General features: G+C 45.2%; 1 protein-coding gene across 1 annotated transcript in view; it reads right to left on the bottom strand.

Moving 5' to 3' along the window:
* GNMT (glycine N-methyltransferase) overlaps positions 1 to 15,334 on the bottom strand; it is an 85,359-nt gene that overhangs the window by 31,983 nt on the left and 38,042 nt on the right. The window lies entirely within an intron of this gene.

Here is a 15,334-nt window from a genome sequence, read left to right as displayed (position 1 = left end):
GTTTTCCTGTATTTAGGTGAGGGTCTGCCTGTGCTCTGCATGTGTGATGTGGAGGAGTATTCTGCTAGTGTCTTAGGAATCCTTAGTAGCTTGGTTTCTTCTGTTTTCCTGTATTTGGTGAGGGTCTGCCTGTGCTCTGCATGTGTGATGTGGAGGAGTATTCTGCTAGTGTCTTGGAATCCTTAGTAGCTTGGTTTCTTCTGTTTTCCTGTATTTGGTGAGGGTCTGCCTGTGCTCTGCATGTGTGATGTGGAGGAGTATTCTGCTAGTGTGTAGGAATCCTTAGTAGCTTGGTTTCTTCTGTTTTCCTGTATTTGGTGAGGGTCTGCCTGTGCTCTGCATGTGTGATGTGGAGGAGTATTCTGCTAGTGTCTTAGGAATCCTTAGTAGCTTGGTTTCTTCTGTTTTCCTGTATTTGGTGAGGGTCTGCCTGTGTTCTGCATGTGTGATGTGGAGGAGTATTCTGCTAGTGTGTAGGAATCCTTAGTAGCTTGGTTTCTTCTGTTTTCCTGTATTTGGTGAGGGTCTGCCTGTGCTCTGCATGTGTGATGTGGAGGAGTATTCTGCTAGTGTCTTGGAATCCTTAGCAGCTTGGTTTCTTCTGTTTTCCTGTATTTGGTGAGGGTCTGCCTGTGCTCTGCATGTGTGATGTGGAGGAGTATTCTGCTAGTGTGTAGGAATCCTTAGTAGCTTGGTTTCTTCTGTTTTCCTGTATTTGGTGAGGGTCTGCCTGTGCTCTGCATGTGTGATGTGGAGGAGTATTCTGCTAGTGTGTAGGAATCCTTAGTAGCTTGGTTTCTTCTGTTTTCCTGTATTTGGTGAGGGTCTGCCTGTGTTCTGCATGTGTGATGTGGAGGAGTATTCTGCTAGTGTCTTGGAATCCTTAGTAGCTTGGTTTCTTCTGTTTTCCTGTATTTGGTGAGGGTCTGCCTGTGTTCTGCATGTGTGATGTGGAGGAGTATTCTGCTAGTGTCTTAGGAATCCTTAGTAGCTTGGTTTCTTCTGTTTTCCTGTATTAGGTGAGGGTCTGCCTGTGTTCTGCATGTGTGATGTGGAGGAGTATTCTGCTAGTGTGTAGGAATCCTTAGTAGCTTGGTTTCTTCTGTTTTCCTGTATTTGGTGAGGGTCTGCCTGTGCTCTGCATGTGTGATGTGGAGGAGTATTCTGCTAGTGTCTTGGAATCCTTAGTAGCTTGGTTTCTTCTGTTTTCCTGTATTTGGTGAGGGTCTGCCTGTGCTCTGCATGTGTGATGTGGAGGAGTATTCTGCTAGTGTCTTGGAATCCTTAGTAGCTTGGTTTCTTCTGTTTTCCTGTATTTAGGTGAGGGTCTGCCTGTGCTCTGCATGTGTGATGTGGAGGAGTATTCTGCTAGTGTCTTGGAATCCTTAGTAGCTTGGTTTCTTCTGTTTTCCTGTATTTGGTGAGGGTCTGCCTGTGCTCTGCATGTGTGATGTGGAGGAGTATTCTGCTAGTGTGTTGGAATCCTTAGTAGCTTGGTTTCTTCTGTTTTCCTGTATTTGGTGAGGGTCTGCCTGTGCTCTGCATGTGTGATGTGGAGGAGTATTCTGCTAGTGTCTTGGAATCCTTAGTAGCTTGGTTTCTTCTGTTTTCCTGTATTTGGTGAGGGTCTGCCTGTGCTCTGCATGTGTGATGTGGAGGAGTATTCTGCTAGTGTCTTGGAATCCTTAGTAGCTTGGTTTCTTCTGTTTTCCTGTATTTGGTGAGGGTCTGCCTGTGCTCTGCATGTGTGATGTGGAGGAGTATTCTGCTAGTGTCTTGGAATCCTTAGTAGCTTGGTTTCTTCTGTTTTCCTGTATTAGGTGAGGGTCTGCCTGTGTTCTGCATGTGTGATGTGGAGGAGTATTCTGCTAGTGTGTAGGAATCCTTAGTAGCTTGGTTTCTTCTGTTTTCCTGTATTTGGTGAGGGTCTGCCTGTGTTCTGCATGTGTGATGTGGAGGAGTATTCTGCTAGTGTGTAGGAATCCTTAGTAGCTTGGTTTCTTCTGTTTTCCTGTATTTAGGTGAGGGTCTGCCTGTGTTCTGCATGTGTGATGTGGAGGAGTATTCTGCTAGTGTGTAGGAATCCTTAGTAGCTTGGTTTCTTCTGTTTTCCTGTATTTGGTGAGGGTCTGCCTGTGCTCTGCATGTGTGATGTGGAGGAGTATTCTGCTAGTGTGTAGGAATCCTTAGTAGCTTGGTTTCTTCTGTTTTCCTGTATTTGGTGAGGGTCTGCCTGTGTTCTGCATGTGTGATGTGGAGGAGTATTCTGCTAGTGTCTTGGAATCCTTAGTAGCTTGGTTTCTTCTGTTTTCCTGTATTTGGTGAGGGTCTGCCTGTGTTCTGCATGTGTGATGTGGAGGAGTATTCTGCTAGTGTCTTGGAATCCTTAGTAGCTTGGTTTCTTCTGTTTTCCTGTATTAGGTGAGGGTCTGCCTGTGTTCTGCATGTGTGATGTGGAGGAGTATTCTGCTAGTGTCTTGGAATCCTTAGTAGCTTGGTTTCTTCTGTTTTCCTGTATTTGGTGAGGGTCTGCCTGTGCTCTGCATGTGTGATGTGGAGGAGTATTCTGCTAGTGTCTTGGAATCCTTAGTAGCTTGGTTTCTTCTGTTTTCCTGTATTTGGTGAGGGTCTGCCTGTGCTCTGCATGTGTGATGTGGAGGAGTATTCTGCTAGTGTCTTGGAATCCTTAGTAGCTTGGTTTCTTCTGTTTTCCTGTATTAGGTGAGGGTCTGCCTGTGCTCTGCATGTGTGATGTGGAGGAGTATTCTGCTAGTGTCTTGGAATCCTTAGTAGCTTGGTTTCTTCTGTTTTCCTGTATTTGGTGAGGGTCTGCCTGTGCTCTGCATGTGTGATGTGGAGGAGTATTCTGCTAGTGTCTTGGAATCCTTAGTAGCTTGGTTTCTTCTGTTTTCCTGTATTTGGTGAGGGTCTGCCTGTGCTCTGCATGTGTGATGTGGAGGAGTATTCTGCTAGTGTCTTGGAATCCTTAGCAGCTTGGTTTCTTCTGTTTTCCTGTATTTGGTGAGGGTCTGCCTGTGCTCTGCATGTGTGATGTGGAGGAGTATTCTGCTAGTGTCTTGGAATCCTTAGTAGCTTGGTTTCTTCTGTTTTCCTGTATTTGGTGAGGGTCTGCCTGTGCTCTGCATGTGTGATGTGGAGGAGTATTCTGCTAGTGTCTTGGAATCCTTAGTAGCTTGGTTTCTTCTGTTTTCCTGTATTTGGTGAGGGTCTGCCTGTGCTCTGCATGTGTGATGTGGAGGAGTATTCTGCTAGTGTGTAGGAATCCTTAGTAGCTTGGTTTCTTCTGTTTTCCTGTATTTGGTGAGGGTCTGCCTGTGCTCTGCATGTGTGATGTGGAGGAGTATTCTGCTAGTGTCTTGGAATCCTTAGTAGCTTGGTTTCTTCTGTTTTCCTGTATTTGGTGAGGGTCTGCCTGTGTTCTGCATGTGTGATGTGGAGGAGTATTCTGCTAGTGTCTTGGAATCCTTAGTAGCTTGGTTTCTTCTGTTTTCCTGTATTTGGGTGAGGGTCTGCCTGTGCTCTGCATGTGTGATGTGGAGGAGTATTCTGCTAGTGTCTTAGGAATCCTTAGTAGCTTGGTTTCTTCTGTTTTCCTGTATTTGGTGAGGGTCTGCCTGTGTTCTGCATGTGTGATGTGGAGGAGTATTCTGCTAGTGTCTTGGAATCCTTAGTAGCTTGGTTTCTTCTGTTTTCCTGTATTTGGTGAGGGTCTGCCTGTGCTCTGCATGTGTGATGTGGAGGAGTATTCTGCTAGTGTCTTGGAATCCTTAGTAGCTTGGTTTCTTCTGTTTTCCTGTATTTGGTGAGGGTCTGCCTGTGCTTCTGCATGTGTGATGTGGAGGAGTATTCTGCTAGTGTCTTGGGATCCTTAGTAGCTTGGTTTCTTCTGTTTTCCTGTATTTGGTGAGGGTCTGCCTGTGCTCTGCATGTGTGATGTGGAGGAGTATTCTGCTAGTGTCTTGGAATCCTTAGTAGCTTGGTTTCTTCTGTTTTCCTGTATTTGGTGAGGGTCTGCCTGTGCTCTGCATGTGTGATGTGGAGGAGTATTCTGCTAGTGTCTTGGAATCCTTAGTAGCTTGGTTTCTTCTGTTTTCCTGTATTAGGTGAGGGTCTGCCTGTGCTCTGCATGTGTGATGTGGAGGAGTATTCTGCTAGTGTCTTGGAATCCTTAGTAGCTTGGTTTCTTCTGTTTTCCTGTATTTGGTGAGGGTCTGCCTGTGTTCTGCATGTGTGATGTGGAGGAGTATTCTGCTAGTGTCTTGGAATCCTTAGTAGCTTGGTTTCTTCTGTTTTCCTGTATTTGGTGAGGGTCTGCCTGTGTTCTGCATGTGTGATGTGGAGGAGTATTCTGCTAGTGTGTAGGAATCCTTAGTAGCTTGGTTTCTTCTGTTTTCCTGTATTTGGTGAGGGTCTGCCTGTGTTCTGCATGTGTGATGTGGAGGAGTATTCTGCTAGTGTCTTGGAATCCTTAGTAGCTTGGTTTCTTCTGTTTTCCTGTATTTGGTGAGGGTCTGCCTGTGCTCTGCATGTGTGATGTGGAGGAGTATTCTGCTAGTGTGTAGGAATCCTTAGTAGCTTGGTTTCTTCTGTTTTCCTGTATTAGGTGAGGGTCTGCCTGTGTTCTGCATGTGTGATGTGGAGGAGTATTCTGCTAGTGTCTTGGAATCCTTAGTAGCTTGGTTTCTTCTGTTTTCCTGTATTTGGTGAGGGTCTGCCTGTGCTCTGCATGTGTGATGTGGAGGAGTATTCTGCTAGTGTCTTGGAATCCTTAGTAGCTTGGTTTCTTCTGTTTTCCTGTATTAGGTGAGGGTCTGCCTGTGCTCTGCATGTGTGATGTGGAGGAGTATTCTGCTAGTGTCTTGGAATCCTTAGTAGCTTGGTTTCTTCTGTTTTCCTGTATTTGGTGAGGGTCTGCCTGTGCTCTGCATGTGTGATGTGGAGGAGTATTCTGCTAGTGTCTTGGAATCCTTAGTAGCTTGGTTTCTTCTGTTTTCCTGTATTTAGGTGAGGGTCTGCCTGTGTTCTGCATGTGTGATGTGGAGGAGTATTCTGCTAGTGTCTTGGAATCCTTAGTAGCTTGGTTTCTTCTGTTTTCCTGTATTAGGTGAGGGTCTGCCTGTGCTCTGCATGTGTGATGTGGAGGAGTATTCTGCTAGTGTCTTGGAATCCTTAGTAGCTTGGTTTCTTCTGTTTTCCTGTATTTGGTGAGGGTCTGCCTGTGTTCTGCATGTGTGATGTGGAGGAGTATTCTGCTAGTGTCTTGGAATCCTTAGTAGCTTGGTTTCTTCTGTTTTCCTGTATTTGGTGAGGGTCTGCCTGTGCTCTGCATGTGTGATGTGGAGGAGTATTCTGCTAGTGTGTTGGAATCCTTAGTAGCTTGGTTTCTTCTGTTTTCCTGTATTTGGTGAGGGTCTGCCTGTGCTCTGCATGTGTGATGTGGAGGAGTATTCTGCTAGTGTCTTGGAATCCTTAGTAGCTTGGTTTCTTCTGTTTTCCTGTATTTGGTGAGGGTCTGCCTGTGTTCTGCATGTGTGATGTGGAGGAGTATTCTGCTAGTGTCTTGGAATCCTTAGTAGTTTGGTTTCTTTTATTTCCCTAATAGGAGGTGTTTTGGTGTTGTAGGGCTGGTGTAGGGTTGTTACTTTTTTAAGTGCTGGCTGTTAGTGCTGTTTTGGTGTGGGAGGTTTATTATATTGTAATTTACTCTTGGCTTTCTGAGGGTCAAACCAACACTGAACACACATTACAGTAGCTCTAATTCCATATGGTTCCAAGTGGGGTCTCTTTGTTGTAGGATTTTCTGGTTGGCACCAAAGAAGTGCATGCAAACACTTATGATGTTTTTTTTACATTTGATTATTCTTTTTCATGCAAAATTTATTATAAATGCATAATTTGTAACCGTGTACATGGAGGGAGCAGGAGGTGGGGATGCAAGGATATAAGATTTGCTTAGGGCACCTAATACACTTGCACCAGCATTAGGATCCGGGGGAGGGAGAGAAGACCCGGAGGGTAGGGGGTGACAGTTTTTGAAATTTAGGTTGCTGGAAGAAGCTGGGCTTTTTTTTTTTTTTTGCAGGCCTGAGACAGAGAATGAATGGTGTGGTGGGGGGAGGCAGCAGAAAAGCTGACACCAGCCCTGGTCACGTTCTGATTCCCCGTCTTAAAATGGTGGCAGGGGTTATATAGTCATAGGCGCACAGCATTCAAGGCTCCACATGGGGGAGCTGCGTCCCCACCCGGAAATGGAAGATTCCTCCCAGCTCTGGTTATCAGAGAGAATTCACAATGGGGGAGGGAAGGAGGAGGACAGGTGCTGACAGGAATGAGAGGAAGAGGGAACTGGATTTTGGGTGGTGGTAAAACAGAGTACTAGGGATTAGGAGTGAGGTGGATCAAATATGCAGAGGAAGAAGGGCAGAGACAAAAGAGGACACGGGGGTGGGGGTAAAAAGGGTGAGAGAACAAGAGGCAAGTCTTGCCTCACAAATCTGCTTCACTTTTTTGAAGGAGTTAATAAACATGTAGATAAAGGTGAACCGGTAGATATAGTATACTTGGATTTTCAGAAGGCGTTTGACAAAGTTCCTCATGAGAGGCTTCTAGGAAAAGTAAAAAGTCATGGGATAGGTAGGCGATGTCCTTTCGTGGATTGCAAACTGGCTAAAAGACAGGAAACAGAGAGTAGGATTAAATGGGCAATTTTCTCAGTGGAAGGGAGTGGACAGTGGAGTGCCTCAGGGATCTGTATTGGGACCCTTACTGTTCAATATATTTATAAATGATCTGGAAAGAAATACGACGAGTGAGATAATCAAATTTGCAGATGACACAAAATTGTTCAGAGTAGTTAAATCACAAGCAGATTGTGATAAATTGCAGGAAGACCTTGTGAGACTGGAAAATTGGGCATCCAAATGGCAGATGAAATTTAATGTGGATAAGTGCAAGGTGATGCATATAGGGAAAAATAACCCTTGCTGTAGTTACACAATTGGGCCGATACAGTAAGGATGCGTAAGAAAGAGTGCAGCAGTGCCGCGCGCATATTTTGGTTCACATAGCGCTCGATTCAGTATTCAAATCAGACGCAAATCCAAGTGGCGTCCAAAGCGCGTCAATGAAGCAGTAAGCATGCGCAATCCATCTTACTGTATACAGCGCCTGTACAGTATCCAGGGTGCGCTGGTACCTGTCATTTCAAATGTCATTCCACCAGGTAAGTGGATGGTTCTTTCTTACAGACCCCGCTGGCTTGAGCGCCCAGCTGGACATCCAAGCCGGACGTCCGAGGTCGCGGCTTGGACGTCCAGCCGGGCACTCAAGGCAGGGGGAAGGCCCATGAACGTCTGTCCGCATTGAAGCAAGTACCACACACACACTAGTTACTCACCGAAATACTCTTTCTTCATGTGCAGCTCCAGCTCCTTCTCCAGTTCCCGGGACTGGCCGCACAGGCTGGAGCGTGGACTGGCCCGTGGCGGGCCGGCGCCGTCAGTCTCAGGGTTGCCCGGGGCCCCGTAGCGTGAGTCCGAGTAGCTGGAGCGGGGTCTGACGTGCCGCTGGTCGTAGCCCATGCTGATGCCGCTGGTCCGGGTGCTGCTGGGCGTGCTGCCGCTGTCGTAGCCGGTCAGGTCGCGGCGTCCATTCATGGACTTTCCCTCTGCTTTGAGCACCCGGCTGGACGTCCAAGCCGGACGTCCGAGGTCGCGGCTTGGACGTGCAGCCGGGCGCTCAAGGCAGTGGGAAGGCCCACTGCACGAATGATCGTTATTAACCTCTAACCTGCAATGCAGGCCGCACTCGGGAAGCGGCGCGCCAGCCGGGTCCAGCGCAGCAGCATCTTATCAGCGTTAGGAGCTCGTGCCCACTGCAAGTCAGCGGCGACAAGGAGCCCGGACCCACGAGAAGGCCAGAGGAGCCCCCGGAAACGGTGTCCGTTCTTCCCTACGGAACCGAAGTACTCTGAGGTTAAGCGCGGTGGTGCCAGGTTGGGTTACATTTTTCCCCCTTGTGCGAGAAGCATTTTTTTCTGTGGATTGGGTTGGTTTGGGACTGGGCGGCTACGTTCTAGCAGTCCTCTTTGTTGCTGGCATGTGGTGCTTTTTCTTCTTTGCTGCGGGCAACTCAACCAGTTGTAAGTGATGACTCTTCGGCCGGAGCCAGCGGTGGCATAAACTGCAGCGCGACAGAACGGATTCAGAGAACTGCTGCTGGGCTTCAGCCGGGCGCTCAAGGCAGAGGGAAGCTGACTGAACACCACACTAATGCCAGGGTCAGGGTAGGCGGTAAATATGCAGGTTAAAGACGCAGCAAATAAGCTGGTTAAAAGGACGATAATCTGGGCGCACATTACTGTATCGGAGGGAATAGCTAATCCGATCATTAACATGTCATATACATGCGGCGGGCAGAGACGGATACGCGTCCTTTTCGGCAAGCAGTAAGGGGCGGATTTTAAAAGCCCTGCTCACGTAAATCCGCCCGGATTTACGCGAGCAGGGCCTTGCGTGCCGGTGCGCCTATGTTCTATAGGCCTACCGGCACGCGCAGAGCCCCGGGACTCGCGTAAGTCCCGGGGTTTTTCGAGGGGGGTGGGTCGGGGGCGTGTCGGCGCGGCATTTTGGGGGCGGGACGCGGCGTTTCGGGGGCGGGCCCGGGGGTGTGGTTTCTGCCCGGGGCGGTCTGGGGGCGTGGCTGCGCCCTCCGGAACCGCCCCCAGGTCGCGTCTCGGCGCGCTAGCAGCCCACTGGCACGCGGGGATTTACTTCTCCCTCCGGGAGGCGTAAATCCCCCGACAAAGGTAGGGGGGGGTCTAGATAGGGCCGGGGGGTTGGGTTAGATAGAGGAAGGGAGGGGAAGGTGAGGGGAGGGCGAAAGCGAGTTCCCTCCGAGGCCGCTCCGATTTCGGAGCAGCCTCGGAGGGAACGGCGGCAGGCTGCGCGGCTTGGCGCGCGCCGCCTACACGAAATCGGCAGCCTTGTGCGCGCCGATCCTGGATTTTAGCAGATACGCGCGGCTACGCGCGTATCTGCTAAAATCCAGCGTACTTTTGTTTGCACCTGATGCGCCAACTAAAGTACGCGAAGGCGCGCTTTTTGAAAATCTACACCTAAGAACGCGTAAAACCGGATACTGAATCGCAGCTTCGCCTTTCGCGTCCAAATTGTGCATCCAAAGCGGGTTAGAAACAGGTTAACCACGGCCACGCTTTACTGTATCGGCCTGTTAGCTTCTATATTATAACCCATGCTATAGTTACACAATGTTAGCTTCCATATTATAACCCATGCTCTAGTTACACAATGTTAGCTTCTATATTATAACCCATGCTCTAGTTACACAATGTTAGCTTCCATATTATAACCCATGCTCTAGTTACACAATGTTAGCTTCCATATTATAACCCATACTCTAGTTACACAATGTTAGCTTCCATATTATAACCCATGTTATAGTTACACAATGTTAGCTTCTATATTATAACCCATGCTCTAGTTACACAATGTTAGCTTCTATATTATAACCCATGCTCTAGTTACACAATGTTAGCTTCCATATTATAACCCATGCTGTAGTTACACAATGTTAGCTTCTATATTATAACCCATGCTCTAGTTACACAATGTTAGCTTCCATATTATAACCCATGCTGTAGTTACACAATGTTAGCTTCTATATTATAACCCATGCTCTAGTTACACAATGTTAGCTTCTATATTATAACCCATGCTCTAGTTACACAATGTTAGCTTCTATATTATAACCCATGCTCTAGTTACACAATGTTAGCTTCCATATTATAACCCATGCTGTAGTTACACAATGTTAGCTTCTATATTATAACCCATGCTCTAGTTACACAATGTTAGCTTCCATATTATAACCCATGCTGTAGTTACACAATGTTAGCTTCTATATTATAACCCATGCTCTAGTTACACAATGTTAGCTTCCATATTATAACCCATGCTGTAGTTACACAATGTTAGCTTCTATATTATAACCCATGCTCTAGTTACACAATGTTAGGTTCCATATTATAACCCATGCTCTAGTTACACATTGTTAGCTTCCATATTATAACCCATGCTCTAGTTACACAATGTTAGCTTCCATATTATAACCCATGCTATAGTTACACAATGTTAGCTTCCATATTATAACCCATGTTATAGTTACACAATGTTAGCTTCTATATTGTAACCCATGCTCTAGTTACACAATGTTAGCTTCTATATTATAACCCATGCTCTAGTTACACAATGTTAGCTTCTATATTATAACCCATGCTATAGTTACACAATGTTAGCTTCCATATTATAACCCATGCTCTAGTTACACAATGTTAGGATCCATATTATAACCCATGCTATAGTTACACATTGTTAGCTTCCATATTATAACCCATGCTCTAGTTACACAATGTTAGCTTCCATATTATAACCCATGCTCTAGTTACACAATGTTATCTTCTATATTATAACCCATGCTATAGTTACACAATGTTAGCTTCCATATTATAACCCATGCTCTAGTTACACAATGTTAGCTTCCATATTATAACCCATGCTCTAGTTACACAACGTTAGCTTCCATATTATAACCCATGCTATAGTTACACAATGTTAGCTTCCATATTATAACCCATGTTATAGTTACACAATGTTAGCTTCCATATTATAACCCTTGCTATAGTTACACAATGTTAGGTTCCATATTATAACCCTTGCTATAGTTACACAATGTTAGGTTTCATATTATAACCCATGCTCTAGTTACACAATGTTAGCTTCCATATTATAACCCATGCTATAGTTACACAATGTTAGGTTCCATATTATAACCCATGCTCTAGTTACACAATGTTAGCTTCCATATTATAACCCATGTTATAGTTACACAATGTTAGGTTCCATATTATAACCCATGCTCTAGTTACACAATGTTAGGTTCCATATTATAACCCATGCTATAGTTACACAATGTTAGCTTCCATATTATAACCCATGCTATAGTTACACAATGTTAGCTTCCATATTATAACCCATGCTCTAGTTACACAATGTTAGCTTCCATATTATAACCCATGCTATAGTTACACAATGTTAGCTTCCATATTATAACCCATGCTATAGTTACACATTGTTAGGTTCCATATTATAACCCATGCTCTAGTTACACAATGTTAGCTTCCATATTATAACCCATGCTATAGTTACACAATTTTAGCTTCCATATTATAACCCATGCTCTAGTTACACAATGTTAGCTTCCATATTATAACCCATGCTATAGTTACACAATGTTAGCTTCCATATTATAATCCATGCTGTAGTTACACAATGTTAGCTTCTATATTATAACCCATGCTCTAGTTACACAATGTTAGCTTCCATATTATAACCCATGCTATAATTACATAATGTTGGGTTCCATATTAGGTGCTACAACCCAAGAAAGAGATCTAGGTGTCATAGTGGATAATACATTAAAATCGTCAGCTCAGTGTGCTGCAGCAGTCAAAAAAGCAAACAGTCCTTGTAAGTGTATGTTTAAATTTTAGAGTAATAGATATGTTTTCTATAATTTAACCCAGCTTGACAATTTTCTGGTTAATCGATTGGTTTCTCCTGATAATAGTGCTGATCCACAAAACAAATTTAATAGTCCATTTTGTAGTAAATGGCTACATTTTTCTTGGTTTAGTTTATAGGTATTGCCTTTCCCCCCGTTTGTGCACGTTATGCAGCGTCTGCATATAATTTTGTTTTATGTGTTTTTCCTGATAAACACAATACAAATTTCAGAAACCTACGTCTGATCTAAAAGAACACGGAAAAGTCTTATACAAGTTATAACTTTATGCAATCCTTATTTCATTTCAGAAATGAGCTCTGGAGATTAAAAAAGGAAAAGCAAATAATTTCTTAGATGTGCCGCTATTTGCATAACCCAACTAAACCACAGTTAACAAAAAAGGTGTTATTTTTGAAAGAAATGTTGCCAGATCTTGGGCCCATTAGGGTAATGAATTCCATTGTGTGCGCATGACAAAGCCTTGGCCATCATCCGATGAACGGAGGAGAAGACATTGATCTCCACTGACAGGCAGCAAGTGACCAGCCAGACCCCACTACCTCCCTTCTTTACTGGAGGAAGAGACTACCGTGGGTCACCCAATGATATCACTGAAGGATCAAGAGGCAATTTAATACCTGGGAAGTGATAAATCCAAGAAAGAACGTCAGACCAATACATTTTTATTTAGGGACATGTCCACCACATATGAATAAAGGCACCGGTACCCACATTCACGCTAACACTTATGATGAACCACTAGGGGCTGGGGGCCGCTGGGCAGGGAAGAGAGATGGAGGTGTGGGGCTTCATGGTTTGGGGGAGAAGGGAGGTCAGGAGATGCTGAGCAGGAAGGGGTAGGAAAGAGGTGGTCAGAGGTATTCTGGGTAGGGAGGGGAATCCTTGCAGATTTGAAAGGATTAATTGCAAGGATTCCTACAGAAGTCAGAACCCCTGGGCTGATCAATAGTACAACCCTGCCAGTGAATAATACAAACCAACGTGCCTGTGAATAATACAGCTTGATGTACTTGTGCATAGTTCAACTCGACATCCCTGTGAATAGTACAACCATGCCTGTGAATGTGTGTGAATATATGATCCTGCCTGTGAATAATACGACCCAATGTGCGTGTAAATAGTACGACCTTGCTGTGAATAGTACGACCATGCCTGTGAATAGTATGACCTTTCCTGTGAATAGTATGACTGTGCCTTGAATAGTACGACCCTGCCTGTGAATTGTACATTCCTGCTTGTGAATATTATAACTGTGCCTGAGAATGTGTGTGAATATATGATCCTGCCTGTGAATAATACGACCTAATGTGCGTGTAAATAGTGTGACCCTGCCTGTGAATAGTACAACTATGCGTGTCAATAGTATGACCACCTCTGTGAATAGTATGACTGTGCCTGTGAATAGTACGACCCTGCCTGTATGCCCTGACCCTGCCTGTGAATAGTATGACCCTGCCTGTGAATTGTACATTCCTGCTTGTGAATATTATAACTGTGCCTGTGAATATTACGACCCTGATAGTGAATAGTTTGACCCTGCCTGTGAATAGTACAACCAAGCCTGTGAATGTGTGTGAATATATGATCCTGCCTATGAATAATACGACCCAATGTGCGTGTAAATAGTGTGACCCTGCCTGTGAATAGTACAACTATGCGTGTCATTAGTATGACCGCCTCTGTGAATAGTATGACTATGCCTGTGAATAGTATGACCTTGCCTGTGAATAGTATGACTGTGCCTGTATGCCCTGACTGTGCCTGTGAATAGTATGACCCTGCCTGTGAATTGTACATTCCTGCTTGTGAATATTATAACTGTGCCTGTGAATAGTACGACCCTGCCAGTGAATAGTACGACCCTGCCAGTGAATAGTTTGACCCTGCCTGTGAATAGTACAACCATGCCTGTTAATGTGTGTGAATATATGATCCTGCCTATGAATAATATGACCCAATGTGCGTGTAAATAGTGTGGCCCTGCCTATGAATAGTACAACTATGCGTGTCAATAGTATGACCGCCTCTGTGAATAGTACGACCTTGCCTGTGAATAGTATGACCCTGCCTGTATGCCCTGACCATACCTGTGAATAGTATGACCCTGCCTGTATGCCCTGACCCTGCCTGTGAATTGTACATTCCTGCTTGTGAATATTATAACTGTGCCTGTGAATATTACAACCCTGCCAATGAATAGTACGACCCTGCCTGTGAATAGTATGACCCTGCCTGTGAATAGTATGACCCTGCCTGTGAATAGTACGACTGTGCCTGTGAACAGTACGACTGTGCCTGTGAATAGTACGACCTTGCCTGTGAATAGTATGACCCTGCCTGTATGCCCTGACCCTACCTATGAATAGTACGACTCTGCCTGTGAATAGTATGACCCTGCCTGTGAATTGTACATTCCTGCTTGTGAATATTATAACTGTGCCTGTGAATAGTACGACCCTGCCAGTGAATAGTTTGACCCTGCCTGTGAACAGTACGATCGTGCGTGTGAATAGTATGACTGTGCCTGTGAATAGTACAAATGCGCCTGTCAATAGTATGACCCTGCCTGTGAACAGTACGACCGTGCCTGTGAATAGTACGAATGTGCCTGTGAATAGTACGAATATGCCTGTGAATAGAACAACTGTGCATGTGAATAGTACGACTGTGCCTGTGAATAGTACGACCGTGCCTGTGAATAGAACGACTGTGACTGTGAACAGTACGACTGTGCCTGTGAATACTACGACTGTGCCTGTGAATAGAACGACTGTGCCTGTGAATAGTACGACTGTGACTGTGAATAGTACGAATGTGCCTGTGAATAGCACGACCGTGCCTGTGAATAGTACGACTGTGCCTGTGAATAGTACGACTGTGCCTGTGAATAGAACGACCGTGCCTGTGAATAGTACGACCGTGCCTTTGAATAGTACGACCGTGCCTGTGAATAGCACGACTGTGCCTGTGAATAGAATGACTGTGCCTGTGAATAGAACGACCGTGCCTGTGAATAGCACGACCCTGCCTGTGAATAGCACGACCCTGCCTGTGAACAGTACGAATGTGCCTGTGAACAGTACGAATGTGCCTGTGAATAGTACGACTGTGACTGTGAATAGCACGACTGTGCCTGTGAATAGTACGACCGTGCCTGTGAATAGAACGACCGTGCCTGTGAATAGTACGACCCTGCCTGTGAATAGTACGACCGTGCCTGTGAACAGTACGACTGTGACTGTGAATAGTACGACTGTGCCTGTGAATAGCACGACTGTGCCTGTGAATAGTACGACCCTGCCTGTGAATAGCCACAGTCGGATAGTCTGGGCAATGCAGAGGCCAAATCCTGGCAAAAATAAACTTCAGCAATATTTAGCTCAGATGCCATCACTGCATTATAATTTCAGTTATTTTTCCCGAATGATGGGATATAAAAACCCAGAAATAAATAAAAATATAATTGCAGTTAACCCTTTCAGACCTGCAAGGATTCCTACAACATTCCCCTCACTGCATAGCTAAGCAGACCACACTTTGATTGTACTTGTATGCACTCATCAATCTCTGCCTCACCTCCCTGCTTTTTCCTTTCTGGACCCCAACCTATGAAATAAACTCCCCCATGATATCCAAGACCTTATAAGACATAAACGAGCTTTCATGGACATTTTTCCACTATTAAATCTGTGCTGTGCACCCTGGATTA

This window comes from Rhinatrema bivittatum, chromosome 3 (assembly GCF_901001135.1).
Source record: "Rhinatrema bivittatum chromosome 3, aRhiBiv1.1, whole genome shotgun sequence".
NCBI lineage: Eukaryota > Metazoa > Chordata > Amphibia > Gymnophiona > Rhinatrematidae > Rhinatrema > Rhinatrema bivittatum.
The sequence above is the reverse complement of the archived record's forward strand: the minus strand, read 5'-3'. Positions and strand labels throughout refer to the sequence as shown.